Source organism: Jatropha curcas, chromosome 3, assembly GCF_041381405.1.
Source record: "Jatropha curcas cultivar XTBG-Jc1 chromosome 3, XTBG_Jcur_1.0, whole genome shotgun sequence".
Taxonomy (NCBI): Eukaryota; Viridiplantae; Streptophyta; class Magnoliopsida; order Malpighiales; family Euphorbiaceae; genus Jatropha; species Jatropha curcas.
In genome coordinates this window covers 23,309,276-23,320,379 of record NC_143153.1, presented here as the reverse complement: position 1 = coordinate 23,320,379, position 11,104 = coordinate 23,309,276, and the positions used below count along the sequence as shown (strand labels likewise).

At 27.1% G+C, this 11,104-nt stretch overlaps 1 long non-coding RNA gene across 1 annotated transcript; it reads right to left on the bottom strand.

Annotated features, from left to right (window-relative positions):
- Nucleotides 1-3,487: 3,487 nt before the first annotated feature.
- Nucleotides 3,488-5,694, bottom strand: LOC149497743 (uncharacterized). Its single transcript, XR_016320148.1, has 3 exons — nucleotides 5,502-5,694; nucleotides 5,365-5,431; nucleotides 3,488-3,724 (listed from the first exon to the last, which is right to left on the bottom strand). It is a non-coding gene; the product is annotated as an uncharacterized LOC149497743 (long non-coding RNA).
- Between the last annotated feature and the right edge of the window lie 5,410 nt (nucleotides 5,695-11,104).

Genomic DNA, 11,104 nt, shown 5'->3' with positions numbered 1-11,104 from the left:
AAAATTGTTGAAACTGATGCTTCTAATATTGGTTATGGAGGCATTTTAAAACAAAAAGTAAATGGTACAGAAAGGATAATCCAATATACTTCAGGTCCTTGGACTCCAACCCAATTAAATTATTCTACTATTAAAAAAGAAATTTTAAGTATTGTTATTTGTATAAATAAATTTCAATCTGATCTTTTAAATCAAAAATTTTTACTTCGTATTGATTGTAAATCTGCAAAAGATGTTCTGCAGAAAGATGTCCAAAACCTTGCCTCTAAACAAATTTTTGCTAGATGGCAAGCACTTTTAAGTATTTTTGAATTTGACATAGAATATATTAAAGGCAATGATAATAATATTCCAGACTTTCTAACTAGAGAATTCTTACAGCACCATGGGACGAAAGAAGGATAAAGGGAAAGAAATTAAACAAGATTCCGGCTCCCCAACTAAAGCTCTTTCTGAGCACTCTGAAGACCTTAAAACCTTAAACACTAAAACCACTCCTCCTAAAGATCTTAAAAAATGGATTGAGGAACTTTCTCAATCTCCCGAAGTCATTAAAGCCCTGCAGGGTATGGCATCCTCTTCCACAGAGGACCCAGGTATGTCTTCTAAATCTAAAGCGATCGTATCCGCTCATGATACGGCTACTCTGTCTCAAACGGTAGACAGTAAAGAGTTATCAAATCCGTTGATGGCTGTGGATTTGCCAAAAATCCAATATAAATCTACTGGTAGTATACATAAATGGTTTGATAAAAATTTATTTGATTTTGAAATCGAAGTTGAGGATGGATATAATCATACCAATCCTTGGCAAATTATAAAAAACTATTATCCTGAGAATTGGTTTTTTATGCCTACAGACTTATCAAAACCTCAGGCTTATTATAATAATATATTATTAGATACTGATTCAGTAAACATCAAACATACTTTTGATAAAAATGGAATAATTTCTTATTCTTCTATAAAAATAAAACGCGTCATCCATCCTAAGGATTGGCCCGTACCTTCTTTAGTAACACCAGTAAAATTTAAAGGATTACATAAATATAATATGAGTTATAATTATTTTGATTATAAAAAAGCATGGGATACGATATTTTGTCTTCAAAATCCCACCACTACTCATTCATGGTTAATATATTTTGATCAAAATATACGCACTGATTTAAAAATCCCAAATTGGTTTAAACGATGGTGGCAATTTAAGGGAATTTCAGAGGAAATCATTCCTCATGATATCCTTTATTTGTATCAGTTCTTTAAAACCCATTATAAACCCAAACCCGAAGAAGTCCATATTCCTTCCTTGATGTATTATTGTATGACCTTCTTCACTCCATGGGTATATCAATGGTATTTTGATTATCAGTATGTTCCAGGAAGTCAAATTCCCATGATAGTAAAAAGACATAAAATAAAATGGTGGGGATCATTCAAGAATTCCACCACTGAACATAAAATTAGCCAATGGATCCGCAATAAATTATCCAGCCCATCTAAACCAGCTTTAAAATGGATCAGATATCCAATTCCTAATAAAAAAGACCTATTAAAGAAATTATACAATGCAAATATTTTTAGTAAATTTGATATGAAATCTGGTTATTGGCAGATTCAAATTGATCCTAAAGACAGATATAAAACAGCATTCACAGTTCCATTTGGTCAATATGAATGGAATGTAATGCCTTTTGGATTAAAAAATGCTCCTTCTGAATTTCAGAGGATCATGAATGACATATTTAATCCCTATAGTAAATTTTGTATAGTATACATTGATGATGTGTTAATATTTAGTCAAACTATTGATGATCATTTTAAACACTTAAAAACTTTTTGTATGGTAATTAGGCAAAATGGTTTAGCACTTAGTAAAACAAAGATGGATCTATTCAAAACTAAAATTAGATTTTTAGGCCATTATATTGAACAAGGTAAGATTCAACCTATAGAAAGAGCACTTGTTTTTGGTGAAAAATTTCCTGATGAAATTACTAATAAACCCCAATTACAACGTTTTCTTGGTTGTTTAAATTATGTTATTGATTTTTATCCAAATTTAAATTGCATGATAAAACCTTTACATAATAGACTTTGTAAAAATGCTGGTCCTTGGACAACTCAGCATACTCAACTCGTAAAAAAGATAAAATCATTAGTAAAAGAAATTCCTTATTTATATATTCCTGATCCTACTGCTTTTAAAATTGTTGAAACTGATGCTTCTAATATTGGTTATGGAGGCATTTTAAAACAAAAAGTAAATGGTACAGAAAGGATAATCCAATATACTTCAGGTCATTGGACTCCAACCCAATTAAATTATTCTACTATTAAAAAAGAAATTTTAAGTATATATATATATATATATATATATATATATATATATATATATATATATATATATATATATATATATATATATATATATATATATATAAGTATGAATAGGGAGGGAGAGCATTGAGATCGCCAAAAACATTTCTACTAAGTTTATTGATTAACAAAACTATCATTAAAGTTTATAATTTTATTGGTTGAAAAATAATGGTAACTTAATTTTAATTGGTGGCATGATTTCCTATTTAAATCTGGTTCTATTTAAGAAATTATATTATATACTATATAAAGTATATATTAAATATGATAATAATATAATATTTTAAGTTTAGTTTTAGCCTAGTGGGCTCGAAATACCTGTTGTTAGGCAAAAAAAAGAAAAATTACATTTTATTATTTGATTCGATATAATTTCTAAAAGTTATTTTTTAAATAAATACATATAGATAGTAAAAAAGAAAAAAAAAATATACTCTTCTTTTTCTATATGGTTGTAGAAAAAATTAAGAGTCTATTTGACGATGATGGAACGTTTCTTTTATGAATCATTTTTATCAATTAATTAACTTATATATTTGTTTTAAATTTGCAACTTAGAAAAATAGAGAAGCAAAGTTAGATCCTAACATTATTTGCTTTGTAATTTTCATTTATTGACTTGACTATAATCTTTTATTTTTTTTTTTTGTCTATCAACATCAAATTTCATTAAATTACAATATTTTCTAGTTAAAAAAGAGGTTTGTTTTTGAAATTCAAATTGATAATTTTTTTAATATAATTTATTTTTTATTATATGTTGAGTTCCGAAAAAAGTTCTGTTTTTAATAACATTTTTTTATTTTTTATTTTCTTTTTCGTTACCGAATTAATTGTAACTACTATCACTTTAATTCAGTAAGCATTTATATCTCCCTTGCAATAAAATATGGTCTCTTAATGATTAAACATTTTAATTTTCTTAATATTTTTTCTATTATATTATAAATCTGTTTGATTTGAAGGAAAACAGTGTTTATAAAACTAGAAAAAACAAGTGTAACATCCCTTCCCGGTCCACCCGTTAACTCAAATGAACCGAGCTGAGACGCTACAATCTGGTTGAACCTATGTCCTTTCATGCTAATATCATGTTGTATGCTGATTATGATGTCAAGCTGTTGCTTTTTACATTAGGAAAATATAGATATGTACTTAATATTTTTACAAGACATGATACTAATTTTCAAAATGAAATGGGCCCAACTGTGTGCCCTGTACATGCCATGATAAGGATAGACAGAATCAAAATATCCAAGTGAGTAGCTACCCTGAAGACTGAGTCTTCCACAGATGAACTGCAGCAGTTGTAAGCTGATTCTCTACGGTCCAGTCTCGAAACCTACGAGTTAAATAAATAACTCGCTGAGCAAATAATGCTTAGTGGATATCTCAATTTAATAAGAAATAAAACAATAAACATATAAGCACACATATCATTATACTTTCATGATTTTACCTGCTGTTCATGATGCTGTATAAATTTTGCAACTTTTATTAACCATCGTATACTTTATAAATAATAAATCACATAACTGCATGGCTCCATAAGGTTATAGTGAAACCAAAGTGATAAGAAAAACTGTATGAACTGTATGAAACTGGATGAATACTGTATGGCTGGGCTGTTATGGCCCGTATATAAATCATATCCACTCAACAGCCTGTAGCTGGAGTACCAAACTGTATGGGGTGCAGATCTGCTATCCTATGTCGCGACATAGTCTTATCTACGTGGTTTCTGCCTAACCTTAATGGAGCATATTATGTGTATTGTGATAATACAAGAATTATTTAGAAAATATCTAATGAGGAATAATGCATACCATTGATAATGTATAAAGTAACTTGCATGGAAATACTCTAGCTATTGCACCCGCGATGCAATTCTTACTAATATTTATGTAACTAAATTTTACCATTTAGATTAATGAAATTCTTAGTTTGAATTAAGTTCACTTAGAAGGTAAAATGCAGTAATAATTTTCGGGTGAATGAATCTACATATGCATTCCAACATCATTTCTAATGTGTTCTTGAAATCTGCCAGACAGCCTGTACATGTTTCACAAATCCTATCATAACTCTTTCTGTATACGTCCAATTTAGGTTATTCTAAATTCTATGGTTAGCTAACATCTTAAGGTACAAAGTTTTCTTCTATCACATCTCTTAATTACGTTGGCAAGGTAGTCACATATTGAGCTCAAGTAGCAACTGCCAGTCTGCCCTGCTGTTGGTTTCCAGCCTGCCCAGTTTATACTATTTTGGTCATATCTCTCAATTTATAACTCCAATTTAGGTGATTCTACATTCTATGGTTAGCTAACACATTAGGCTACAAATTTGTCTTCTACCACATCTCTTAATTACGTTGGTAAGGTAGTCAAACATTGAGCTCAAGTAGCAACTGTCAGTCTGCCCTGCTGTTGGGTTCCAGCATGCACAAGTTATACTATTTTGGTCACAGATCTCAATATATAACTCCAATTTAGGTGATTCTGCCTTCTATGGTTAGCTAACACATTAGGCTACAAATTTGTCTTCTACCACATCTCTTAATTACGTTGGTAAGGTAGGCAAATATTTACCGAAATGAGCAACTTCCAGTCCGTCCAGACTGTTGATTTCCAGCCTGCACAGTCTGTACTATTTTGGTCATATCTCTCAATTTATAACTCCAAATTAGGTGATTCAAAAACTCATGGACAGATAAAACACAGAGGAACAAATAACTCTTCTATACCACTTCCTAATTCCATCGTTAAACAGAGTCAAAATCAGGGTGAAGTTACTGGTCAATGGTCCAACAAACTGGGTTCAGCATGAAATCAATATCTACTTCATTCATTCAATTCATCCCATGCTTTATCACCATTTACAGACCTCTAATTCAACATTCAGCAATATATGTTTTCATTATCAACACACTACACAAGTTTTCATGCAAGAAAATGTGAAAAACTAAAAGAGATATCAAACCTTCAACCAAAAGAGCTTTAAATCCTCTTCTTAGCTTCCTTTTCTTCCAACTTTGAGTTCCCTTCTCCTATACATAATAACTCTTAGAAATCATCTAAAATATCACAAAAGTATGAAAATCAAGAAGGGCTACTTACTTGGATAGAGTTCTAGGTTGAATTTAGTGTTTAAATCACATGAAAATGGATGGAGAAAGGAAGGAGATGAAGAGAAAGATGAAAGGAGATGAAGAGGAAGATGAAGATGAAGAAGACGTTGAAGATGAAGATGAAGAAAATGAAGAAGGCAAACTGAAATGGAAGTCTCGTGTAGTCCAAATTTATCTTTGATTGTGTGTTAAAAATTACCAAATAGTACCTATATTTTCCATATGTTACATTTTAATACCTAAACTTTATATTTTAGTGCAAGTAAGTCCTACTCCTTATACTTTGATCTTTTTGTTTCATTCAAATAAGTCCACTTCTTTTACTTATTTAAGTTACATCCCATTCTACCCCACTCTGGATTTAAATGGCTCGAACTGGGTTCTTGTTCGGCCCAACTCGACTCGACTCTATGCAACGATTCGATTCAGTAGGATGTTACAACAAGAACTATATTTCTATTTTTGGTCACTTTTTGGGGTTTTAAGAATTTGCGTGTCTGTGCATATATTCCTTTCACTAATGCACTGGGTAAGTAATACTTTCACTATAGCTAAAGTAATTACCACTATCAATTCAGATCATCTGCTCATTTCTTTCCTTTACCAAGCAGTAAAAAATAATTTATTATTATTTTTCATTATAGTTGTATATAGATATTGATTTGGGGTTGAAGGCAGGAGATTGAAAATTGAGTGATGACTTGATTTTTTTTTTGGCACTTCTTAATGTTTTAAGAATCTACATTTATAAATTAGGAACTGAAAGATTAAGTCTAGGGATTGGGATGAATTTTATTTTGAGACCACTTCATTATAAATAAAATAGAATTAAGTACATAAGAGATAACATTACAAATGGCTTGTACAAAAAAATACATACAAATTAAGCAATTGTATTTATTTTAATCTAAACAAAAACTTATGCTTTAATATTATATAGATAAAAAAATTAAAAAAGTACAAATATAAAACGAGCATAGTCAATGTGCAAGGTACGTTATAAAAAAAGACTAGTATATATAAAAGTACGAATGGGGAGGCATTGGATTCCTAAAACGCCCTTGCTAAGTTTATGGATTGATAAAAATATCGTTAAGGACTTTAATTTTATTAGTTGAAAAATAAACGTAATTTAATTTTGATTGATTATGATATTAATTTCCTATTTGAATTTTGAATGGTTATATTAATTTTTTATTTGAATTTAAATAATATTAGAAAGTTTAATTTAATTCTAAGAAGGAATTAGTTTTAATTATTTTTTTATAGAAAAATTGTTATTTTCTTATTTATTAAAATATTGAATCGTTCATTGGATTAGTAGGGAAGACAGGTAAAGAAAGGTTGGATATTTTTTTTTGACAATTGATAAAAACTAGAGTTGTAGTGCTAAGCATGCGTGGATTAACAGTAATTGAATAGGATGAATTCAGCGGATTTGATTGTTATTTAAAAGTTTTAATTATTTGATTTAATACAATAAATGGGATGTTTACTATAAATCAATATGTATTTTTATTTATAGGACGTTTATCTATTTAATATAATATTGTTGGTTAATATTATCCATATAGTAAAATTTTAATATAATTAGGATTTTTTTTTTGAGTATTTCGGGAGAGGGGATTCGAACCTCAGGTCATATATGCACTTTCCATTGGACTATGCCTTGATATACAATATAATTTAGGAGTTTAATCCTATTCTAATTAGGAATTTGTCCTATTATACCAATATATATAGGTTTAGTTTTAATTGCTTTTGACTATTAAGAATTTGTTGGTTTTAACTATTAAGAACTATTACATCAAGCTCTTACTAATTGGAAATTATTGAGTTTGCAATCATACATTATTCTTGCAATAAGTATAATCTCATTGTATAAATTGATACCATAATTTTTACCCCTGAGTGTTTTTTTTTTTATATATATATTTTAACTCTCCCTATATTTAAATTAATAGATATAAATACTTATTATTCAAAAAAAAAAAAAGATATAAATAGTTTCTTACATAATAAATATACTATCTTGAGTTTCTCCATCCTTGAAGTTGTGGGTTGGCTGTGATGCCTAAAAACACCAATGTGAAAGCCTGAACAACTTTTTGATTTCACTATTCACACATTATTATTATCCAAATCCCTAACTATGGATACAATTGTTGACAATGGTATATAGGCTTATCAAGCTTACTATGTGATCATGCGTGATGCCAACAGATTTAGAATCTAATAATTTACTGCATGCTTTTATTTATTTATTTATTTTTAAATATTTTTACTTTTATTGATGCAACAAGGTATATTATTCTATAATCTATAATTTATATCTATACTATATATAAAAGTACGAATATGAAACATTGATTTTCTAAAATGCCCCTGTTAAATTTATGGATTGACAAAAAGACTATAAAGAAAAATAAAATATAGTTTAATTTTGATTAGTTCTGTTAATTTTCTATTTGAATCTAAATTCTATTAAAAATTTTAATCTAATTCTAAATAGAAAATTAATACAACTAGAGTAGTTTAATTAATATATAAAAATTTATAGTTTTAATATACTAATTAGTATGCTTTATTTATTTATTAACATTCACATTAATTTTATTATTTTGACTATCAAGAATTTGTTCCTTGGAATTATTGAGCTCCCAATTATATCTTCTTCTTTCGGTAAATATAATCTCATTGTATGAATTAATTTTTAATTTTTATTGTACGAATTATTGAGCTCGCAACATCAGTTGGGTGCGTGTTATGGTTATAACAATTTTTTTTCTCAATAACATCAATATACGGTAGTTTCATTGTATTTGACTCAAACTAGGAAATAATAGTGGATTTATTTGACATACTTATTGCTATTAATTTGTATAGTTTTTTTTATTTCAATTAGGAATTTTTTTTAGAATTTTTATTTCAATCAAGAATTTTAATTATTATAAAGCTTCTCAACTAGAAATTACAAGTTAATTGAAATTAACAATTTATTTTATAAGGATTTAGATTATGATTTTAATAATTATTCACTAAGAATTCTTATTATATTAATTAAAAGAGTTTCTATTTGTTCTTAACTTAGGAATTTTAATTTATAATAATACTGATATATATAAAGGTAGGGATAAAAAAGGGAAACATTTGATTAACCAAGATACTCTTACTAAATTTAAAGTTGATAAAAATATTTTTAAGATTTTAATTTTTTTATTTAAAAAAATTAAAGGATAAATAATAAAAAATATAAAAAATATAATTTAATTTTCAATAATAAAAAAATAAAAAGATTTTTTAATTTTAAATTATTTAATGGATTTAGAGCTAATTTTTTAGACACTTTTGAACCTCAAGAAAAAAACATTTCTTCTAATGCAACGTTGGAACACATATAATTACGTTCTTCGGCGGCAATCAGGATTAGGTGAAATATATATATGCATATAATTTTTATTAATTATTGTAACTGAATTTCTTTCTCTTCCTTTCTTGACTATTATATATATGATCTATCACAATTTGTCATAGAGTTCAATTAATAAGAATTCTTTGCTTTATCATTCTCCTTCTTTGTTTTAAGAGATAATAATTATTTTACTTAATATCTTAATTAAATTTTTATTTATTTTTTCAGAAGAAATTAAATTTTTATCTATTAATTTTTATTTAGAAATTCATTATATAATTAAATGTTATATTTTAATGCATTTATTGTATACATTAGAGTATATATTTGATTCGTGATATATGTACTCAAGATTTAATTACCTATGATAATAAAAGAAAAATTTGTAATCCATTTAATTAATAAAAATAACACACCTTCATAATTTTGAAACATATTATTTATATTAAACTCTTAAAAAAACGAATTAAATAAATCATAATCATTCAAAAAAAAAAAAAAAACTTAAATAGAAGATTTGAAAGGAGAGAAAGATCACTTTTTAAAATAGTAAATGGAACGAGTAAGTACAACGAGTATAAATAATGTGCAATACACATTAAAAAATACTAGTAACAGAAAAGAAATTTTAAAGTTGGCAACCGGAGAATATTAAATCACGTCAACATAGAAAAAGATATTAAGGTATTCATCCACAGTAATTTATTTGACATGAGGGTGAAATTCTGATGCTTCAACTCTAAATGATGTCTTACAGTTGGTTTGATCTCCCTCTTCGAATAATGGATTGAGGTATAACAAATACATAAAATGTATTAAAAAACAAATGGATAAGCATATATAGGATGTAGTATACTTTGAAATAGTAGGCCAATTTTAAATTTTCTTCAAAAACACCTTTTATGCTAATCAATTTATTCATGGCAAACGTATTCTTCTCATCAATTCCTGTCACCAAAATAATATCATTTCATAATCTAAGCCAATTTAGAATGTACATATATGAGGGCAATGAAAAAAAGAAAATTCTTTGCTTCAAAAATATATTTGGAACTCGCATGATGGATGTTCTTAGCTTGGTTAGCAGTTTTCCAGTGTTTCAGTGTTGTCGTGTTCGACAGCAGGCAACTTCTGTGGCCCATGAGTTAGCTCAACTTTCTATTTCTTGTGTTTTTCGATAGAGCTATTTGGTTAAAGTTTAAATAGGAAACATTAAAAATAGAAAATTGTTATTAGAGGAAACGTTTGTAATGTAGAACTAACTAAATGATCTATTTCTATCTAAATTTGAGAGTAAATATTTGTTATAAAGTAATATATTAAAATACATTAATTGAACAATTCATTGTTATTAAACTTTATATTTTTTTTAAAGTTAATAATTAATAATAATCACTTAAAGCCATTAATACATTAAATAACCAAACCAAAAACATTAATTCAAAATAAATCCAAACCAAATCAATACATTAATACATTAAATAATCAAATTAAACCAAATCAAAAACACTAATTCAAAATAAATCCAAACAAACTAATACATTAATATATTAAATAATCAAATTAAACCATGTCAAGTGGAAGCCTAATTGATTATTATATGTCACATGTCCAATTAAAATACTAAGTGAATATATCACTCATCAACTTTCTGGGGGAAAAAATATTTGTTATATATATATATATATATATATATATATTGATTTCATTATACAATATTTAAATAAAATATCATCAGCTAAACGATCAGTGAATAGGGTTGCTCATCCTTTTACAACTCATGTCAATTCTGTATCTGATCTGAAGGAGTAAGGTCTTGTCTCATTGTTGATTCCTTGTTAGATGAATTATGTTAATGAAGTCTGCAGTTTTACCTTAAAAAAAAAGTATATCATCAGTTAACTAGCACCTTCCTAATTATAATGAGACTGAACCGAACAATTTCTTATTTTGAATTAGATTATACTGTCTAAAAAAATTTAGATTTAAATAGAAAATTAATATAACCAAATCATAAACTACTTTTATTTTTCAACCAATAAAATTTAACTCTTTAATGACTTTTCTATTAATCCATAAACTTAGGCGTTTTAAGGACCTAATTTTCCCTCATTCATACTTTTATATAAACTGTTTTTTATAACATGCATTGCACGTTGATTGTACTCATTATTCGAACT